The sequence below is a fragment of the Anopheles maculipalpis genome, chromosome 2RL (assembly GCF_943734695.1).
Source record: "Anopheles maculipalpis chromosome 2RL, idAnoMacuDA_375_x, whole genome shotgun sequence".
NCBI lineage: Eukaryota > Metazoa > Arthropoda > Insecta > Diptera > Culicidae > Anopheles > Anopheles maculipalpis.
The window spans coordinates 87,255,322-87,277,895 of record NC_064871.1 but is presented as its reverse complement, the minus strand read 5'-3'; the positions used below and the strand labels follow the sequence as shown (position 1 = coordinate 87,277,895).

The 22,574-nt window shown below is 41.1% G+C and overlaps 2 protein-coding genes across 2 annotated transcripts in view; both read right to left on the bottom strand.

Moving 5' to 3' along the window:
- Positions 1–22,574, bottom strand: part of LOC126567939 (peptide transporter family 1-like) — a 490,614-nt gene that overhangs the window by 54,524 nt on the left and 413,516 nt on the right. The gene's annotated exons all lie outside the window — the stretch shown is intronic.
- LOC126568306 (mitogen-activated protein kinase p38b-like) overlaps positions 1–22,574 on the bottom strand; it is a 643,298-nt gene that overhangs the window by 277,847 nt on the left and 342,877 nt on the right. The window lies entirely within an intron of this gene.

Genomic DNA, 22,574 nt, shown 5'->3' with positions numbered 1-22,574 from the left:
TTGAAAGCGTTGAGGGATATGAGGAAAAGGAACAGTCGCGTGGATGACGTGCTGGATGGTGTTTAAATATTTTTCTATTTAAGGTTTTTTAAACAACGGTTGATACATATATTTAGTGAGGAAATGTTACATATTGTTATTAAAGTTATTATATTGGTATTTCCAATCACAAATCGTCATTTAGTTGTTTACATTGTTTACATGCAGCTGCTTTCTGATGTGTGTTCTAAATTATTCAACAGAATCAGAAGTCTGTAAGTGGATTAGTATAGATATATTAGCTAAAAAGACAAATGATAGTGGCATAAAGCTTTCTTTAACTTGAATTCAGTTAACTGCTGTTAGTACGGAAAGAGTAGGACAAGGAAGAGAAGCCGAGCAAAAGAAGTCCTTGATCTTGTGGACTCCTAGAACAGATATCCTAGATACCGTAAAATGGCAAATATACTGCATGTGACTTGCATTGTTAAATTGAAATAATTGCAGAAGCTTTTTCACAGAGGTTAAAAACAGCATCGGCATTCTGTTCAGCAGACTGTTGATTACACAGTTGCCGAAGCTGCTAATATACAACTGTAGAGGCACACATTTGCATCCCCTATTTACGTTGGCAAGGGGGAGGACTGGCGAACAAAATGAATGAACCCACCGACGGCAACCCGAGAACGCACATGGCACGTTCGGATTTTAAATCGCCCCCTTTATTGTCCCCTTGCCCCTTTTTACATCCCATGTGGCTTTCCACCTATTCCCCGAGCCGGCACGGTACGGTTTACTACCGGCGAAATAAGAAAGGAAATAATGGAAAAACTGGTCCACCTCGAACACTACCAGCAGCGGTTCATTTCGTTTGAATGAAATTGCAGGGGTTTTCAGGCTTACCGTGTGGTTTATCTACCGCAGCGGATCTAACGTTGGGCGAAGTAGGCGACCGCCTAGGGTTGCCACGACAGCTGCCTCATGTAAAGAGCCACTCTTCGGGGCCACTGATGTTCGTGTTGGGGTCCCGGTGCAGCTTGTCACAAATGCAAAAAAGATTCGTCTTTTTAGGATTTAAGTTCTAGGGTTTGGATAAGGTTCTAAGTCTTCCATTTCTCACATTGTTGAGTCAAATATTATGCCAATAATCAGTAGCTTCTTTTTCGCTTTCATCGCACATTTTTAAATTGTTTTTGTCGTCCCTACAAGACAATCGTCACAGTTCCAACAATTGATTGTATCTTCCTAAGCCGTTACATGTATTTCGGGTAGATTTATATGCCTTCGGGTCGGTTCCGTCACTAGCCTTTCAGCTTCCTTATAAGCCAACAGTTTTAATGTACACTTTTATAAAACTATTTTCAACCTTTTGAACGACAAACGTAGGTAAAGTACAGAGTACACGGAACAGCCCAACGTTCATCCGCTAGCAACCCTGCCTCGCACGCACGTGTTCACTCACGCACCCACATCGCGTAGGTTTGCTGTTGGTTCGTGCACTGGCAACCAGTTCAGTTATTGGTGTAACTTTGGCGAATACGGACCGGTTCTCTCTCGGTGCTCTCCGTGCGCGCGGTGCGTGTGCTTGCTTGTGCAACGTGTGGTGTCAGCTGTCTCGCATCCGAAAGAAAGTTGTGCCTACCCGGGAAAGAAGCGTGCGTGCAGTGCAGTGTGTGCGTGTGTGTGTGTGTGTGTTTTGTCGCGTGCAGTGCATGCGGAGCGTGCATTCGTTGCACTGGTAGATCTATATTTTGTTTCACGCGCCCACAGTTTGGTGAATAGGATACTGTGTAAAGGTTTACGGTGGTAGTAATAAGCGGTGGTAAAGGGGAGGTATGTCTGATGGGTGTGTGTGTGTGTGTAGTAAGATGGGAGGGTGGGCTGCATGGAAGTGCATAAAATGCGTGCGAGAGTGCGAACTGTGCGATGTGTTGTTGGTGTGGTGGTTGTTGATACTTATTGCTCTGACGGTGTGTTTATGGGCCGTTTAGGGTGGAACAGGTTATTTTTTGTTGTAACTGCGGCCACAGTTGTGTTGGTAGTAATTGTAGTATTACTAGTAGTGGTAGTAGCACCCATGATCTCGTAGTTAATTACAAGCAGAGCATTATCATTTTTAGCTTTTTTTTTGGGAAAAACTATTTAAAATAGGGTTTTAAGTAAACCAGAGCAACAGTCCTTAAGTATGCTAAACTTATCACGCTACTTAAGAAATTGAACTTAATATTTTTAAATGCAGTTCTTACTTGATCGTTTTCTAATCGGCAAATCGCGATCACCCTTAGAACAAAGAACGCCGGACGCACTCTGGCCGCTACACGCGAGCCAAAACTCGTCATCAAAACGTGAAAAGTCAGCGACCGCCGTACACCCGACCCGATCGGTTGGGGTGGAGGTGTTTCACCAGTGTGCTTCTTTATTTATAAATAACATAAGACGGTCTATGAGACACGTCTGCTTTCTGGTTGATTTTGTTGACGGTTTTTTTTTGTTGGCTTGGTTCAGAAGATCTTTGCTCCTGTAACGTGCTTGGTTTGTGTGTTTTTCTTGTTGTTGGCTGTATTTTTGCGGTGCGTTGTGACTATTTGCGTTGCGTACTTGACGTTTGTAGTTTGCTTTCCCTCACGGGGTGAACCTTTTTTCCTTTTCTTTTTTCTGAAGTGGTATTCAACAAGTTTTTTTTGTGCGTGGTTTTGGATTTTTTCCGTATTCTGACTCTGTGGTTTTCCGTGCGTCAATCGTGATCTAGTCATAATTAACCTCACCCCGTTTTCAAGATGATTGATCCAGTTTTACATCAGGGGGAAGCACGGTGGTAGAGACAACAGCTGCCTAGGCCAGTGTTTACACGGTAGGATCGGGGTTCAAATCCCATCCGAACGGTTACCCCGTAGTGAGGATTGACTACTCAAGTACGTGGTATTGTCAAGTCCCATAAACCATTCGATGGCCGGTGTAAACTAGAAGGTCATTAAGCCACGAAGAAGATAAAGTAGAAAAAGAAGATCCAGTTTTTGATGACCTAAATGATCAAAATGAAAGGATTTTGAATTAAAAATCCAAATAAATGATCTTGTACTACTTTTGAAATGAAAATTATAATTCAGCGTTTACAGTAATTTATGTGCAGTGAATTGAAACAAAGTATCAAACGTGTTAACTGAAGAATTAGTTTCCAAATATGTGTTAAAAAGCTACAACAACAGCCAAATAAGCCATTCAAATGGCCTGATAGCGGCAGATCATTGAAGCAGAACACATTTTTAAGGTAAGATAATATTTTTAATATTTTTAATGATTATACTAACCCATAAGAGGCCCACTTATGGCCTTCCAATATGGCCCAATGCTGGCCATGGGTATGTAGTCGGTCATCTTGGCTTCCATGTAAGTTGCATAGATCGATTTGGATCGGAAATGATCCCAGATCCGTTGTGTTAACAATAGAAGACGCAACCATATACCACTGGGATGCTCCTTTTAAATGTATATTTTATTTACTACTAAGTGATGACTTGAACAATGAACATTATTAATTAGGCATTTTCTCCTTAATGCCTTATTTAAATATACATGTTTAAACAAAGAAAAAATGATATAAATTTCGCATCTAAGACACAATTTTAATAATCAAAAACTATTACCAATTGTTTGAAATGATTTTTATTGTAGCGATACTTTTTGTTTAGCTCCTCGACTGTTTCAATTACCAAATAATCCTTTCATAACTATTTTTTTATTACTCGTTTATCACTTAAAATTTTTCGCAAATCGAGCCCTCGCACCATCGAAACGCATTGATTCTAGTGAACACAAAATCGTTTCTCACGCATCAGTACACGATCTCTGGCCCGTTCTGAGGAAGACAAAAAAGCAAGTCGCTGAGATTTAATTACCGGACACCAGCAACCTGCGATCGATGAGTCTTTTTTTGAGTCGTCGAAAGCAAAAAAAACCATACCACAGCCGCCGGTGTACGGTAAAGGGTCGTAAAATATCGTTCGGATTGCAAATCGTTCGTAAACCATCTGTCCGCTAGCATCTGTGTGCCGTTCGCATAGGTTCGCGCGCAACCGGTGGCAGGGAAGTTTACATAAAAACGGTTATTAGCATGTTATAAATGAATGACGCAAAAAAAAAAATTGAGAAACCATTCGACAACCCAGGGCTACAAAATAGGTCACATTTGCGGCGGATGTACAGTTTTAACACACGGCTGGCGATGAGCTTTGATCGGATCGGTTTAACGATTATTGGAAACGGCGAAAGATAAAACAGAGCTACAAACGTTTTATTTCGCAGTATTTTAACGTTTAAGTTTTAAATATTTTTTAACGATTGAAAACGTAGTAAAAGAAGGAGTAATTACATCCGTGAATGTGCTATTTTTCACTTCCAAGGCGTTATTGATTTTAAGCGCTCTGTAGACAAGGCTTCATAGAGAATAACGTGTTATGCAGCATACTCTACCCATCCTTGAGTACATCCTCTTCTTCAGCCTTATCTACTTCAATCCGGTTTTGATTTTTTGAGGCCTATTCCTTGACACTTTAACTGCAAGGCGGACGCGTGGTGATGAGTTATAAACAAACAAAATTATAGCACACAAAATATGTGAAAGCTTGGCGAAAACGAAACTCCTAGGAGCTAAACGCGGCTCACCGCAATAAATGCCCAATATCGGTCTGACCATTATAGCAACTCTTCTACCCAACTTGGCGTTTCGCCGGTCTTTTTGCCGGTCGCGTGTAAAACTTTACGAAATTGGAAGATAGGGGAAGCTTGGAGCGGGGGTTTTTATTTGTATTGTGACCTCTCGTTTTTGTCGTGCGTGATACCGGTTTTTTTTTGCCTTTACGATTTTTCTGTTGCTGTACCGCTTGAAGGTGCTGATTTTTGGCAAGTTTACGATGGTGTAATAAGGGGTGAATTGACAAGTGTTTGGGCTTGAAGGAATTGAAATCATTCAAGACTTTAGAGACATTCAAGAAGATCAAGAAACATTTTTTGTACACAATTTTACAAATTCAACATTTTATTGAGCCTAAAGTTAGTATGGATCCGTCTTAGGATCTTTAAAATTTGAGTAACAATTTTATCTTATTCTAATGGATATAATAAACCATACGACTGTAAAAAGATACTACTATAAAGAGATTTATCGATCAGCCATCTGAGCCATCTACTAAAATCACCCTCGCAGACTTTTGAATTGATGATCGTCTCTTATGATGATTGTTAAAAAATCCTGTAGATGGTGTGACTATAAGTATTTGAGTTGATCCTCGACGATTAGTAAGTGTAGACTGTTGGTTTAGATGTAGTAGAATCGGAACATTTCAATCCATTCATCCAATCCAATTTTTATATATGCTATTTTTGATTTTTGGTAGCTAAATCAAGCAGTGCGTGTCATCTTTCAATCCTCCAAAACTCTAGCTACAGCAACACAAGTCCCGAAACATCCCTCCCCCCCCCCCCCCCCCCCCCCCCCCGATGGGTGCTTCTTTTCGGGCCCGGCCCACGGATTGACCTACTGCCAATCTTCGTGGCGCGCCGGTACCGGTGAAAGTGAACGAGCGATCATGGCTAAATGATGTAGCCTGAGGGCCTTCTCCATCCAAACGAACTGTTCCTATGTGTGCACGTCTGGCACATGATTGAGTCACGGGATGTTGCAAAAAAAAAAAATCTACCTTTTTTGCCTTCACTTTATCCTTCCAAAACGGGTTAAAGGGTGACTCCCAATAGGTGATGGAAAGTATCGAAATAAAATTAAAAACAAAAAAACACCCCCTCGACACACAACATATCCCAACGAGCAGCGCAGCAACAATGCGTGGGTCACCTGCAAGGGTCGCAAAACCCGTAAATGGTTTAGCCTTGCGGAGTCAATCAAAAAGTAGTCGGTACGGTTGGTAAATAATATCCTGCCGTGATTGGAACACGCATCGGAGGTGTTTGTTTCGTTTCTTTTCGGTTTTGGCGAGAGCGAGCGTCGTCGCAAAGCGACGCCCAGCGTAATCATTTCTCTGAAGCTGGCAAATTTGGCAAGTCGAAGTTTGGTTTTAATTCGAAGGCACAAACCGAACGGTTTTGTCGTATGCCTTGTATGGGGTTTTGTGGGAAGGAGTATTAGCAGAACGGCAATCTGAATCGACAATCGGAAAGCGACAGCAAAGGAAGTTATAACCTTCCAGAAAATCCAACCATTAAGAGGAAGAGATGAACCTTACCTGGAGGTGTAATTTGACACGAAATCCTTAACGGGGTATTGGGTATGATGCAATTTTAAGTTTGCTTTTTGGGTAAGTGACGTCGTTGACGAGGCATCATTTTGTATTACTGTTCAGTCTAGTAGTGTAGTTCTTTTTTACTTATTTAATACAAAGTTAATCCTCAACAGACGGACGGGTAACGGGAGCAATATTTAAGCTTTAAATGGAGATCTTGCAATGCTACTTCTTCACACTTGGCACAGTCTTTAGGCGCCATGAACTCTCGTGCCCTTTAACGAGCAAGTAACATGTGACTTGGCCTGCTCAGGGTTGTCGTCAAAATTCGTTTCCATTAAACTCGGATCAGAGGATCGCCGGCTGCATCCGATCTCTGACAGGTTTGACTCCTCTTGTCCCAAAAACCAGTTCGCAGTGCTCCTCTTTGCAATGAGGCATAAGGATCCGCCATCCTTATCCATCATATCCTTCCGGTTATGACTCTCATCAGGATATCATCAAGATCTCCCTGAACAATGTTCCTTCACATTTCGCTGGTTAGGTTGCTATCCGTAGTTACGATCGTACTAAAGTAGCAGAACACCTCTACCACCTCAAGATTGACGCCATCAACTGACACTCCGCATTTTAGTCAGGCTCTATCATCAATTCTATCGGCCCTGATGTACGGCCAATGACGTGAATGACATCCTTCGTTTGACACCTTTTAAAAAGATGCCTAGCAGTAAACAGGAGAATTCGTTCCTCCAACACCTATAACTCTATATTGAGTGAGTGTTGCAGTCTAAAACTAAAGACAGGGTATCTTCACTATTGTGACGGCCCAGCCATTACACTCCACGAGTTGTCTTTTTTCCATAGATAATCCACCTTTTCAATTTCCGAGGAACATTCCGAGGAATCAGTACAACATTCCTAGACTCATTTCATTCCTTGTCAAGCTCCAAGCTTCTTTCAAAGAAAGCTTATGATGCCATTTTTTTGCTTCTTCGCTAACTTGCACATTGGATGCACCACTGAAACCACCGCCCATTGGAAGATTGGCCGGTTTGAGGCAAAACAGAAGCGACATCATTAAGCAACAACCGGTACACCCGTTGGTGGTGTGCTCTGCAAGTAGCACGATTTCATAATGACATTATTCGAAGTTAATGCATGCTGACGAGGTTGAGATTGAAGAGAAACCGCCAACCGGCAACCGTCAGATGCGAACAACATCACCGACACCGAACCGAGCCCAGACAAGTGTGCCCGTGGTGATGGTGAAGCCCACCGTAGCCCGCCGTTTGCTGCAACCTCTGTCGATCCGGTAGTCAAATTAATAAGTTGTGTTCAACGTAAATCGTTGTCATCGGCAGTGTTGCACTGTTCGGTGCAGATTTGTAGATTGCATCGATTGGGGCGTTTGTTGAAGGCGTTTACCGGATCGGGGGAGGAAATAGGAATTGCACCAAGACTCTGCTACATGCTGACAAATTAGCTAACCAATTGGAGGATGAAGGGCTTAGACTTGACACCGGCGACTGCGTTCGCCCTGCTGTTTTGCCATGCTGTGCTTCTATCCCACAGATAGAAGAGGCAAAGGCACGGCTATCTTTCTGCACCCGTCTCGTACGAAGTCGAAGCGTGCCGATCGTGTGCCGGTTTGCAGGTGCGGTACAGCTTCAACTGGTTTTTCGAACCTTATATTTATGGACGTGTTTACCAGCAGTCTTTACGATCTAACCTTGTCAAGCTGGCGGTGGTAGTGTATGTTTTGAAAACTAAATTCAGGAACTAGCGGAAACTCCCAGTCCCAGGGCTGCGTTTGCGTGAGTCGGAAGAGTAGGCAAACATTAACCTAATTTTGAGCGAGTGTCTGAGTGTTGGGTGACGGTTTGTGGATTGCATAAATTTCTTCCATCGCACCACCTGTGAGACCTGCTCTATATCATCGATATTTACCTAAACCCTCAGGTTCTAAGCTTCAGGGCGCCTACGAGAAACGATCCGGGTACTTTAAATATGGAGATCGAACCAACCATCCGAACTAGTTCATCGAATTCTCACATACGATCGTAAATTGATGCGCAAGGTTCGGTTTAATGGCGACCTTGAATGCATTGTAACCCGGCGCTTCCGAAAATCGTTACCCCTAAAAACGAAAACCTCTTGCCCTTGCTTGTTGAAAAGTGGAGCAAGATGTTCACATAAAAATAAACCTCTTGAAAATGAAAGTTAAGCCGCATGGAGATGCAACGGAAACGGTGCATCTGGTGCGTGGCGCACGAGTTGATTGCATGGGGAAACCTTTATCTAAACGAAGCTTGTTTGGAAAATAATTTCCAGACTGGGCTGATTTACGTCAATCTGAGCTGGGTTTGCTGGATTCAAGATGTTCCTATTTTTGTACCGAAGCTAATTGACTTTTTTTTTGCGTAAAAAGTAATTAATCATATTTTACTTGACAACAGCAACATCTGCTGTTGATGTGATCGGTTCAAAATGTACTGTAAATATGAACAGCCAAGGAAAACATAATGAGACGGTAATGCTATACTTTTAGCTAGATACATTTTCGCGCAATGAAGTCTATATTATTTTGTTCAACAAATTTTAGTACGAACTGAGATTAAAGTAGAAAACTTGAGGAAATGGTGAGGGATTCCTACCAAAACTTTTCCTCCTAACAATAGCTGATCATCCTGACTGATTTCACCGTTTGAAAGGATATTTTGATTTAAATTTTGAATTTAATTTCAGGCTGTCATTTCAATGGGATGAAAAAATGTAAGAAAACAATTAATAGGAACAAACAATTGCAAACATAATGCAGAAAACAAATTATCAAATCGACTATAAAAACGGTTGATCGAATAAAACGAGCTTGTATACTGGTTTAATTAAAGCATAGGGCATTCTGAAAGGGCTTTGTGTTAAGCGTTTGGTGGGACATAATGCAGAACTTTTTAGGGTTCGAGGCTCGTCTCAATTCACTTGTGATGGGAACTCCGGAGTGGATTAATGAATCCATTCCACCTCTGACGTATAAAAGCCGGAGTATACTACGGAAAAATTCCTCGGGAGTCTACTCCGCCATAATTCGGAGTTAAATCCAGATTAATCAAGAATCAATACTCTTTGATTCCGATCCATAAAATCTGCAGTTGACTCCGGAGTAATTCGGAGTAGCTTGAAATTGATTCCGCAGTGCACTCCGGAGTTGAAACTGGAGTTAATATCGGAGATGACTCTGGATTATTCTGGAGTAATTACTCCAAATTAATCCGGATTACCGAGGAGTACTCTGCGCATGACTCCCGAGTGAACTTAGAATTAATACAGAGTAATTACTCCGGAATGCCTGGGAGTCAAATAAATCCGACACTGGGAAAATGAGGATTCGACCATTTTGTTTACATTTGTTATTGTTTACATAATTTGATCCTGTGTCTTTGGCGTATGTTGTCACACGCCGTAGTACATCTATTTGGCTTAATAGAGTTAGTCCTCCTTACGGCGGAATGCTACGGATGGGATTGCGACCCCGATCCTTGCCGTGTGAAAACTGGCGTCGTTGCGGGCTCCAGTGGACTGTGTCATTAATATTAAATGAATCATTTCTAAAGTAGACGAGATTTATTTGTTCCAGACGAGATCCGAGAAAAAAAAGACAGTCGTTATCACCATACAGAGTAAGTGAAGAAGTTTAATATAAAGCAGCACACATTCGAATAAATTTCCTTTTGTCCAAGAGTAAATTAATGAACCATATCAAAGTGTGTGTGTGTGGCACACTACAAAATGCTCCAGCAACTATGTTGACAGTGTTGAACCACACCAACAACCGACACGCTTTGCCCGACGACCGTTGCCAATAATTTTCTTCTCTTCCGAAATACCAATAATTGCCACAATCGGATTTGTAAAAGAGAGAGGGGTTAACTCACAACATTGCGCCACACCACCGACAGACAGACACACACAACTTAATTATCTTGCCTCCTTCCATACGACCAGAGTTGTCATTTATCCCTTCGGGGGCAATAAGGCACACCGTGGAGGAGGTTAAGGTGTTGTTTGGGTTACTGTTTTCACCTCGTCTTTGTATGTTGGGCGAGTGTCTCTGAAGCCATTCACAGCAACCGTGGCTGTGGAATTCGGTGCAAATTAAAATGATTCAAATTAACCATAAATTATTCCATAATTACACCAAACCCAACAGCCGTCACCTTTTTGGCCGTGTGCTGTGAGGCACAGTATTCATTTTCCAGCTTCCAGCGAGGCGTGTGTGTGTGTGTAGTGCGGCCCACTATGGTTACGGTTTGAGCCGTTAATTATCAACCGAATGATTTATGAACCATTGAGGTTATCGCATATAGATCCTACGCCCGCAGTTGAAACGCTTCCACATGCAACTGCACCGAAAAAACCGAAAGAAAGACTGAACAGAAAAAATAAGGAGCTGCTGGAGGGACATGTGAGCGTAGGTTTAGCATTCCTGTGGCCCGAACCTTCGAGGGTGTGAGCCATCATCGACGAGGGTGGATGTATGCGAATTTCGTCTGTGGGTTCTTGTTTATCGTTGCACGGGTTGCACTCAATTTCCGTGTGACAGAAATATGTTTCCCGTTTTATGGGGAGCACATTGCGAAAAGCGTGCCAGTTTTCTCAGCCATGCTCTTGGGTTTGCATATGGTCAGTGCCCGGTAGTAAACGCCGAATGCGATCGATTAAGAATAAATGGATCGTGAAGAGATAAAAATACTTTATTATGGCACACTATGCTATAAAGAGCGTTCATTGGCCCGTCAGGTTACTAAGAGGGATTATTTGATGATATTTCGCAATCATGATCTTTTAAACAGCTCGCAAGCAGCTCAGGCGATGAAATATAGCAAGCATGAACATATGTTTAGTGTTAGTAACTTTTGTCAAACACCTTTGATCTCGCTTAGTATTTTGTTTTACGAGCAAATTCCTTTACTTGTTATAATTTCAAATAAGCCACAAGCCAGCCAGAACTCTTTCATATAGTCTTATTTATGTGTTTTAACAACACTTACTGATGATAATTTATGTGATACACTAACCAGCGGAAGTCTTTAACGCAGACCACACAAAATCTGTATCGATAAAGTAAAACGATCCGCAGACCCGTTTAACCATTCGCTCGGAACATACGTGGAAGTAAACCAATACCCGTTGGCATAAGCTTCACCGGATTACAACGGCGACCACTGATTCCACGTCTCGGTTCGAACCATTCAAGCGGCACTCAAACAGTCATTATTGTGATGCTACCGTTGATGGCATGAGCGCATTCGAACCCTCGAACTTTGGTTTTATGGCAAAGCAGAAGCGAAAGACAGGCGAGACCCCTCATGGAACGCGAGACCTTTCAGCGGGTGCAAAGTGTGGGAAGTGCGATATTACATTATCCCTTGTGACCGGAAATGGGTCAGGGAGCTTCCCCGGGATCTCTGTGGTTGTGGTCGTATGTGCGTGACGTAAGTGATCTCTCTCTCTCTCTCTCTCACTCTCCATCCCTCTCTGTGCCAGCTCTGTCAGCTAATAACTTTCCATTTGTTTATGGATGTCGACATGTTCGTCAGGATGCACCATGGAACAGTGGTGAGAGCACATCATGTTGGGTAGGTTTGTGACGGATAGGCGAATGATTTATGTCACGCTATCTTGGTGGACCATAATTAATTTTGGGGGGTTTTGCTACGGCTTTAACTGAAGATGGGTTGTATAGGGAACCGTTCGTGGTTGGGAACGACTTATTTTTTTTTCACTTGTTAAACACTTCGGAAAATAAATTAGAGAATCAATTTTACCATTGAAAAAATCAATATAATCTTGAATTATTTTTAAATTTTTATATATTGAAGAAGATTGTAAAATTAGCATACTTTCAGGCGTTACGATACTCAGACGAATTATAGTTGTTTACTACAAAGTAAAAAGTGCCTTTTCAATCGGTTTAATGCAATTTCCTTCTTGCCCTTTACTCGATAAAATTCAAGATAAATAAACAAAAAGCAAACAGGCTTAATCCAATAAAATCCAACCCACCCGATACGGTGTGATACTATCACAATATGCCTGCACTATAATGGCGTTCGGGCGGACGTTTCCATTTTCGAAGCCAATTTAAATCAGTGCACCAAAATATCGACCACCTGTAGCGTTGGTTTGTCAAGCTGTTCCCCCCCCCCCCCCCCACGCCATGATCCAGTTTAAATGTCTCTTAGTGGGCAGCGCAGTAATGCATTTATCTGAACCAATTATCTTCCACGCACGAGAGGTGAGAGTAATGGGCACCCAAACAAACCCGATTTCGATATTCAGATTGGGATCATTTGCCGATTTCCAAAAATGGAATTTTACGATGTTGTGGCTGGAACGTTTAATCTGGTAGACAAACCAATTTGCTGAAAAAAATGATTACAATACTTCAGCCCAGAACAAATAAGAAAACCTCAAAGATCATCATTTTGACCGGTGCTTTACTGGGCAACTTTATTATATCATTCCCTTTTTTGGACCTCCCAATGCTACAGTCGATGCATTTTTTTCCGTCTAGTTTGTTGTGCAGCGTGTGGGTCGAAGCATTGTACTTTCTCTACACTGTCTTGGTTTTTTTTCCATGCACACACCACAACTGTTGCAACCATAGGTGAGCGCTGCAGTACGGGCCGGGACAGAACTTGTTGCATTTAATTTCGCCGTGCACACAGCATGGGCGATGGGCGATGCACGCGATGGATGCACATTTTGCTGTCACCATGCTGGCTACAATCGACTGCACCTTCGTTAACCCTTTGGAGTTGGAGTGTTTTTGCTGTTAAATTTATCATTTTTTATTTTGATTTTTTTTATTCTGTTTATTTATTGAATAAAAGAGTAAAAATACTTAAAAAGTTTTGCTTCTAATAAATAACACATTTTTTATTAATATTTGTTTACATACTCATTTTTTTTAATCACCTCCTCGAAAGGGTTATTGCAGCCTTTTAGGAGCACATTACTTGACGTCCGTTATTTTTTGTTTTGTAAAAGTCAAGCATATAAAGTATGCATTTCATTGAAAAGGAAAGTGCACGTAATCGCTCTGCACACGAGCACAATCACGTCCAGGAAGGGATGGGCAGCGGACGATGAATACAATAACAAAGGCGAAATAATTAACGTTGCATTTCTTTATGTACACTTTTCTTTTGGTCTGTCTTTGATGCGAGGCATGTTTTGTGCGATGATGAGTCGCACATCCAGCATTTTTTTTATTTGTTCGGAAAATATTATGCTTAATATGGATGAGTTTTGTTTTGGAATTTTGTATTTTTACTTGAATTGTTTTCTAATTCCTTTATATATCTGTAGCTAATAATGTTGATTTTCTTGTAGCTGAATTTATCATCTCAAAAACATTTGTAATAGAAAGTACCGTTGTACACATTTAAATAGATTTTTCAAAATATGTTTTAATACATGTATTGAAGACGTCCTTTCCCTCATTGAATGTGGCATGAAAAGGGCTAAAAATCGCTTCAGTGTTGAAGTACCTCTTGGCTCGACCCAATTCCGCAAGACCGTGTCTTACAGTTCAAGTAGCCTGAAAGTATGCAATCTTTTCTTTATTTCGAGAACCATCGTTAAAAACTTCTTGACCGGGTTTGCTTGAAGAATTGCATGCATCTAGGCGCGTGAACAAAAATCAAGAGAGCTAATCAGATTCTATATAATTTATGTTCCAGTTTTACATTCATTCATGGTGAAAAATTCATGTTAAAATTAATACTAGAATTCACGCTACCTTAAACCATTTCCATTTTGTGGCATTTACTTACAGGGAATCAATTATGTGAATTCGCTTCTGCCGAGCGAAGAAATTTCTGTCAGATTATTTTGCCTGCTGGCATTTCTTCATTCCTTACTGCCACACTTCGCTTTACACATTTCTGATGAATGGGGCATTGTTAGAGCAGCCCGATGCCGTACGGATATTCTACTCTACCGGTTGCTATGGGTTTCTGGCAGGATACTGCACAGCCAAGATGAATGCTACCGAGTGCAGCAGATTTATGGGAAGAGAATGGAGGCAAGGCGTGTATGGTTTGAATTTAAATTCCTTCGTTACGATTCTCCACAACTTCTGAATGAAGCATAATTGGGCGCAGGGGAGTAAAGAGGGTGGAGGGATTTGTCCTTTAAAGTTGCGAGTATTTTAAAGGCTTCTGAGCGTTATGACGATGTTATGACGTTATGATAGAGGAATATGATTTAATTAAGTGTTTTATGCGTTAGCTTTAATGCTCAGAAGATGAAGCTTATTTTACAACTCAGTTAAAACAAATGCGAAAACATCTTTAAACACATTTTCAGATTGTATAAGGCACGATTTACGGTTAAAATCCGTACCACATAAAACACTGAAGATGAATAGCGACGCCATACCTCGGATGCGTAGAAAACGTTCAACCAAACGATGGCGACGCAATTGTAGTGCATCTCACAGCTGCTCGTAATTGATTTTCGCTGTACGGAAAATTCTCCGCAGGATCCACAACTGGAACAATGGGCAATGGGCTGCAGCAAACCCAAAACCAACCGTGGAGTGAAATACATCTCGGGAAAAAGCGCCTCCTTGTGCGCTGCTGCTGCTGCTGCTCCAACGTCCGCGATAATGGATATTTCTCCGAATGGGCTTCGTGTTCGGGAGCACTTTTCCGTCGGTGGCATCCACAGAAAAAAAAAAACTCAAAAAGGGGAGGTTCAGTTGGTGACCTACAAAAAAATCCTTTGCGAGCTCGATACAACTGGGCCGGATGGTCTTTATGTGTTTGTGGAGCATGTGGTGGAGCGGAGTACATGATCGTGAAGGACGAAAAAGTCTCCGCCTCTTTGCGTTATGAGATGTTTCACATTGTTGACTCGAGAAAGTGTGTTATTTGATAGGTTAGTCATTCATGAGAAAGGGAAGTACTTTTTTTTATTCAAATGGGGTAATGCAGGGGTACTTAGAATATTTTTCGTTTGAGAGAATAGAAAACATTTCGGAAATAATATTTATAAATCATAACTCGTATGTCTTCAAAGCAAATTAGTCCAAAGCATCCAAAAGTTCTCAGTCGAGTTCAGTATGGTTCCATCGTAATCGTAGTAAATTCTATAAGTTACACTGAAACGATCCGAATGGGGCTTGATAATTGGTCGTGATGTGCGGAAGACTTGCTCCTTTCGACTTTAAATTTTCGACTTTTCGAAAAATTCATACATATTTGCTAACATGTTTGATGAATGCTTGCTATTGTGATGATTAAAGAATACTGATTTTCTTGACAAGTAAAACTCTTTATCAATATCAAGACTTTTACTTTTAATTGATTTTTTTATTATGTTTATTTTTTGCCAAGAAAATCACACCGATAAAACCCTGCAAAATATTACAAAAAATGCTCACATGTTTTTCCTTCTAAACATGAAAATCTCTGGTTTTGAAATGATTCGTTTAGGTAGAAAGAAAGCTTTTACTGTTTATAATGGAAGGAGGTTATTAATAAATAAAAAAAGAAGGAATAAATAAGGGAAAATCGTTTCCGTAACCAGACCAATAAATCATACCTAAAGCTGACCGAACGACACATTTGACTGACATTAAGCTAAACATTGTTCAATGAAATATGAACGACAAACAAAAAAATCCCACCGCAATCAAAAACAAAACAGTTTACATTTACAAGCTAACGCGCGCAAAGGAATTTCTTGTCTTTTCCTCGAAAATGTCTTGTGGTCGGTCCCTCTTTTTTTTGTCATCCTATAACGAATCCTATTCCTCTGGTTCCCTAATCTGATAATAGAAGTAGGTCACGAGAGCAACCTCGCCATATGTATCGCGACCGGGAGGCGTTCGAATCTTTATTTAGATTGATTTATGTTCGCAGGAATCAGTTTTTGCAGATGACCGAAGATCGGAATTATGTGCAACGGTGTGTCAGAGCGAAGTCTTTTTTGTTGCATCATATTTGCCTTTCTTGCTCGTAGCTTGATCCCATCTCGCCGTATGGTACGCGTATGGTTTGTGAATGTTTTGAATCGCAATCATGTCAGCGAACTGCCACAATTAGCGGATCATGTTACGTTGGGCTGGGGGAAAAGAAATGCGGCACATTTATTATCATCACGCGTGCCATCCGCGGGAAGAATGAAGCTGATACGTTGGCCGGTGGGTTGGCGAGAATGAGGATTGATGGACGGGTGGAATGACAGATCGATTTGGTTGCTTCTTGGGCGAATGTGTTTCGGGAGCAATTAAGATTAAAGACGTTGATGTGAGGCCGGCCGGACAGTATGGTTGCGATACGATAAATCATCACTATGAATTATGTGCAAAAAAAGCTGATTGATGTGTATTTTTGTAAAATTGTTAGCCATACTGCGGACATAAATGTGAGCAAGATTGTGTATGTTATGGATAAAAAAATGGTTTTATGAGGCCATTAGACGAGAAATAAAATAATATTTACAATCTAATCTACAATCTTAAATTAAATAAGCCTGTCTTTACTAATTTAGCTTTTTACTGAAGCAGTGGAGCTTTAAAACCAATGATCTACACTCTCTTATCGTTAGTTATCATTGCATACTTTCAGGCGTATTAAAGGCATAATTTTTGCTGAAAAAATCAGTTAGAAAACAAAACGCAATCAACAGTTGTGTGTCAGCTAACACATCACAGACATCATATATTGATATTAAATCTTCGTGCTTCGGAGTTTTATTACAACTTCCAATCATACGATTACGCACGATGTTTCGTTTCCTGCAGCCCATTAAATTCCGTATCAATCCCTCTAAACACCCGGAACAGCTCGTTATAAATATCGAAACCTGCGGCATGTATTCTTTCTAAGCACAAAGCTGCCAGCCCCTATAACCGAGCCGAACCCGTGCTAACAGATAAAGAGGAAAACCTATTTTACGACCAACCGGGTTTATCAGCTTATACGAACGGGGATTTCGATTGTTGTGCGCTTCCGAAACGGGTCCATCGGGTTCGTCCCGCACAATTTGTTGTCAAAGTATTCGAATTCAATTTTGTAGTTTATTGTCCCCGTGCAAGGCGGCGATGACCGTTAACGGCGAAACTGCCAACGGTAAAGAACAGGTCGCGCAGAACGCTGTCTCGCGCTGTTCGAACGCACAGTGAGAGAGAGCATCGAATCCATACAGAATCAATATTTGCTTTAAGCAATCTACAAATTCAAGCTCAGGACCCTTCGGAAGACCAGAGACAGGAGAAACTTTTCGTGCTTTTGCTTATGGTTTTGCGTTAAGCAGGTTGTAAATAGCACGATTTTATTGCGTTTATGCTTAAGAAAATGTGGTCTCTTTCGGTCTTAAAGTTTTCCTACAAATCTAAAAAAAACGCCTTTAAGAAATAAATTCCTAGAAAATAGCTCTGCTGAAGATCATCGATACGGCACCGCCTGCAAACACCGGAAATAAATAAACAACACTTGAACATTCTTCACATCGCTTGCATCTTGGGGATATTGATGCATATTTGTGCATCTCGTGCGAATAATGCACAAAACATGCGCAATTTGATGCTAGTAAGAAGGCAAAGTTTAGGCTAAGAATAAACCCTTTGGGCCTCACTTTGTTGGTTTGGTTGTTTTCGATTAAACGATTTTTCCACTTAAGCGGTATCGAATATTCCAAGCTCGTCGCTGATCGCTTCTTGGCCAACATCGGTTTGCCTCGAACCATGCGGTACAATTTTTTAGTAATAAAACTTTGCCTGCCTGTTTGTCGGGAAGCTATGGGAACTGACCGGGCACAATGTGGAATACTTTTTCTTGCCGGATGGATCGTTAGATGTGGTATTTATCGATCTCACAAAAGCCGAACAATTTGTGTGACCCGTTTATGGCTCGAGCCATGGAAGGGACATCTTTAACCGATAAAAGGGGCCGTGGAGCGCTTTCGGGTAGGTTATGATGTTTTTTTTTAAATCATAAATTTGTTGCTTGTTTGGGTAATAAATCATTCAGAGGAAAGGATTATGCATAAACTATTCCTATTGAGTTTTATCGATACATAATTAATTTTGATCGTTTTATTGTGTTGTAGAAGGAAAAAGAAACAGTCTAAAGAAGATTTTATGTCTTTCAGCTTGGAAAAAAACGGGTGCTGAAGTCTTATGTGAAGATAAAGTTAGTATACCTGCTTTGTTAAGTAGAGTATTTAATATATCCTTCATCAGAAAAAGGGAAGATGTCTTCGGACATGGCACAGCAAAAAAGGCTTTCGACTCTATATTTAAACATATTTTTGAAAAATTTTCGACTTAAAAAGCGTCTTGGTATATTCTAAAAATATAACGCTCCATAAAACCACTGCACAATCGTCAAATTAAATGTTTAAAAATAGCCAAAATCACTTGCAAAAATTCGTACGAATGCTCCGTAAGTAGATAATTGAACTAACGTTAAACTAAAATACCAGCCACGTTTATTAGAATACTTTCGAGCAATAAACCATCAAAGATAGAACATGCAAAAATGTTTAAAGAAATGCACACATTACCTGTATTTTAAAAATTTAATATAATGAATTTTAAACCAATAAATTCATTAAAGCTCTTAAAATTAGAAAGAAAATAAGAAAGCTTTTAGAATTAGAAAGAATTTAAGTGAAAATTGAACGAAAATTTAAAGCTTTCCTCGTCACAATCCTGTTGTATGGTAGATACCAACTCAAAATTTAAATAAATTTGAATTGGACACAAAAATAATGCAAATAACCAACCCTAAAAATTGCATAATTTAAAGTGTAATATTCAAAAACTGCTTAAATACAAGGGCAGAATAAAGAAAATTAAGAAAAACGAATGATGCATTATACATTCAACTAAATTTAGCAAAACACTTGCCTTAAAAGAAGGATTACAAAAAACGATTTAAAAAATATCATGGTGTAAGATTTCTGGGACAACTTACTCAAGCTATAATTGTCTCGAGTCGCTCAAATCAAACAACTTGTGTAAAGTGTGTCATGCCAGGGGTACTCACAATCAACGCACCCTTACAACATAGACTGATCCTCGCGCCATTTATGTGTTAAGAGCCTTATCATTTATGGGTCAAATCAACAAACGGGGCCCAGCTACAAGCAGTAGAGCTACAACATGCACTCGCTAGTTCTTTTCCTCCGACTGGTAGCATGGTTCAGAACTTCTCAAGACAAACTACGAGGTACCTCAAAAACACGCACACACCTTTGCGCGTCAATCAAGCCGCCATTTACAATCAAGCACACGGGTCACAACATAAGCAAACGCCAACATTTAGCCGCCCTCGTTGTGGATAGGAAGAGACTAGCAAGGGAACTTCATCGTTTGCGTTTGCTTGAGTGATAAAGGTGCTACACCGGTTAATAGAAAATTAATTCTAATGGCCACACAGACTGCATGTGTGGGGGGAATTGTGGTTCCGATTTGTAGGTTAAGTTTAGCTGGGTTTGCTAGTCTACATAGTCGCCCTCCTGTCCTCCCTTTGACTGAAGGAGGTCATTGTAGCTGATAGTGTTGGAGGATTAAACAAGATTTCTTACCACGACATTGCTAGCCAGTAATAGCTACCAAGAAACTAAAAATATACGTCAAACAAGTCAAACCAAAATCTCGGCGAACTGAAATCTAGGTTAATTAACACGATGTATTTGGGACGTCAATAAAGTGTGATTATGATTGAATTTTGCCCCTAGCGCCTTGGAGCACAACTTCAAACGCCAAATAGAGCTGTGAATGCGTTTTTCGTCCGTACCCAGTACGAAGGAAGCAACTTCTTGACAAGGTGAACTTGGCTGATGTATCCATCGACGGTGGACTCTCTTCCGCTTTTCCTTCTTCACAGAGCAAGCGCTCTGGAGGACGTCAATCGCTCGGAAGTGGGTGGTAAATGTTATTATTTTTATTTCGATGATAAGTTCTCCGGTCTTTGGAGTGTGTTTGAGGGTGCTGGTGCTTGTTATCGGTCTTATCGGTATCGTACAGTTTCAGCTAGCCGTTCAGCTAGCCGCGTGAAGTATAGCGGGCGTCAGTTTTGCCGGCGTTCCGTTCGGCTCCAGTGGTGGCGCGAAATTGACTGGCGCGAAGAAGAGCTTACAAGCGATTGAAATAGGGCAATAGTGATACGGGGGGCATGTTTGTGATGTGTGTTTGCTTGAATTCGATGTTTTTTTTTTTGCTTCGTTACAATTCTCTGAAGTGCGTCGTCAGTACGAGAGAGCTCGGGCTGGGTCGTAAACTTTTCAACTGTCATTCAACAACTCATCCGACCGAGTGAGTAATTTTCATGAAGTCAATCTTGGCGTACCGGGAGGAATCGCCAATTTCAATTCCAAAGAAATACTGTGACTGAAGCATTCCAAACATTGCGATTGCGTTTCAAGGATGACGTGAAGAAGAAATGGGTAACGAGAAAGATGTTGGGTATGTAAGATATTGGTGTGCTCGGCCAGACACTCTTGGGAGTTGATATGTGATATCGATCAATGCAAAAATATGACAGACGCAATAATGTTGCCGTTTGAGGTTTTCATGAACGAATTTATTGGCGTATTTACGTTTTACGTCTTATTTAAATGCGTAGAATAGCAAGCAGCTAAGGTGGTCCACACACGTGTTGAAGTACTCAAGCTACAAAAGCTATTTTTCGATCTACTATTTTAATTCTCCATGACTTCTTCAATCAAAGCTTCTGGACAGCAAGTAATCTCAAATCTTTTCCAGTTTTAAGGCGTTTGCAAGCTGCTCGCTCCCTAGGCCTGATCCTAGTACAAGCAAACTAAGCAGATGCTTGGGACTTCGAACATTCGGGGAACCTCGATGGTTCGCCATGAGATGGATCTCCCTGTAAGTGGATGATTGGTCATGGAAGACTCGGCGATTTACAGGACCAAAAATATTGTAAGAAAGAACTCGCCCTACACTGTACTTCTGGAAAGAATATGCTTTATCGATGGTAGAGACTATAATTGTCGGCTGCGCTTTGGACGATTTTCTTGGATGTATTGTAGGAAATTCTCGGCCACGGTATAATATCGTATCTACAATCTGTACACAATCTACTCCAGCTGATGTAATGGTGTAGGGTCCTGAACTTCCATTTTACTGCGGTCCTCCAAGGGCTTTGATTCACTATCCATTCTTCGATTTCCGGGACAATATTGCCCTCTCTATTGGTCAGTACTGAGGGTAATCTGTTGGAAAACTCCGAATAACCTGATAACCCAAAATTATTTTGGAACATTATGGGTTCTGATTATGGGAAAACTTTGGTTTCTGAATAGTCCTGAAAAAAATATGCAGCTGCTAAATTCAGATCACTTTTGATGACATTCTTATCATACATAGAATAATCTTACCCATCAGATAAATCAAATTTTACACCCAGATATGTCTGTTTACTGTAAATTGTAATCAGTTTAATGCGACAACTATTCATCAAACCAATTTGAGCATATGCGCGTTTATGACGCTACACGGTACATCCCTGTCTATTTTCTTGTCACCAGCGCGTAATAATCTGTCCGATCTAATCAGCAGTTGCAGATAGCTTGTTTGATGTTTATTTGCTTTTATAGCGACGACCTGTGCCCTCCCTTCGACGGTCTCCATTTATCATGGGATGTAATTTTTCACGCATCACCCAATCGCGCAGCACCCAGTTGTGAACGGTGAGTTGTCAACCAAGCCCGCACCGCCATTCTGTTAGTGCGTAACACAGTAGCAAACGCGACAACATGGCAAGTGTGACAGCTAGACACCTACCACACTTCGGTGGAAACCGGCGTTGGTGGTGCATAATAAACGGACCGTGTCGGTGCGGCCTGCTTTTACCACGGTACATAGTTGCATGCTGGTACTGTACACATGTTTAACACTAAGTGCAATAAAATTTTAAACGAGAGGCAATAAAAACGCACACACGCTGCATCCCGTTGCATCGTTACGACTGCCATTTTTTTTTCGCTTTTGTTTGGATCATACTAGGCAGCAACTCGTGTGACCGATGCGTTTGTCTGGGCGGTGGTAAATTCACGTGCTCCCGCGTTTTTATTGCTATAGATTGTTCACTTTATATCCACGCTTAATTGCGGAGTCGCGTGTAGAAAATAGCAAACAATTCGCTCCAACTGTCAAAAGCCCGCACGCTCTGACGTTTATATTGCCGTCGTCCGTTGCCAACGGCCAAACGGTTTGGTCTGCTCACCTGCTGCAACAAACGGGCATTTGGATTTTACACTTTACTGGCTGCTAGGTTGACTGCTAGGCGAAGAAACGTTCACCATCTCGGTGAACGGTGC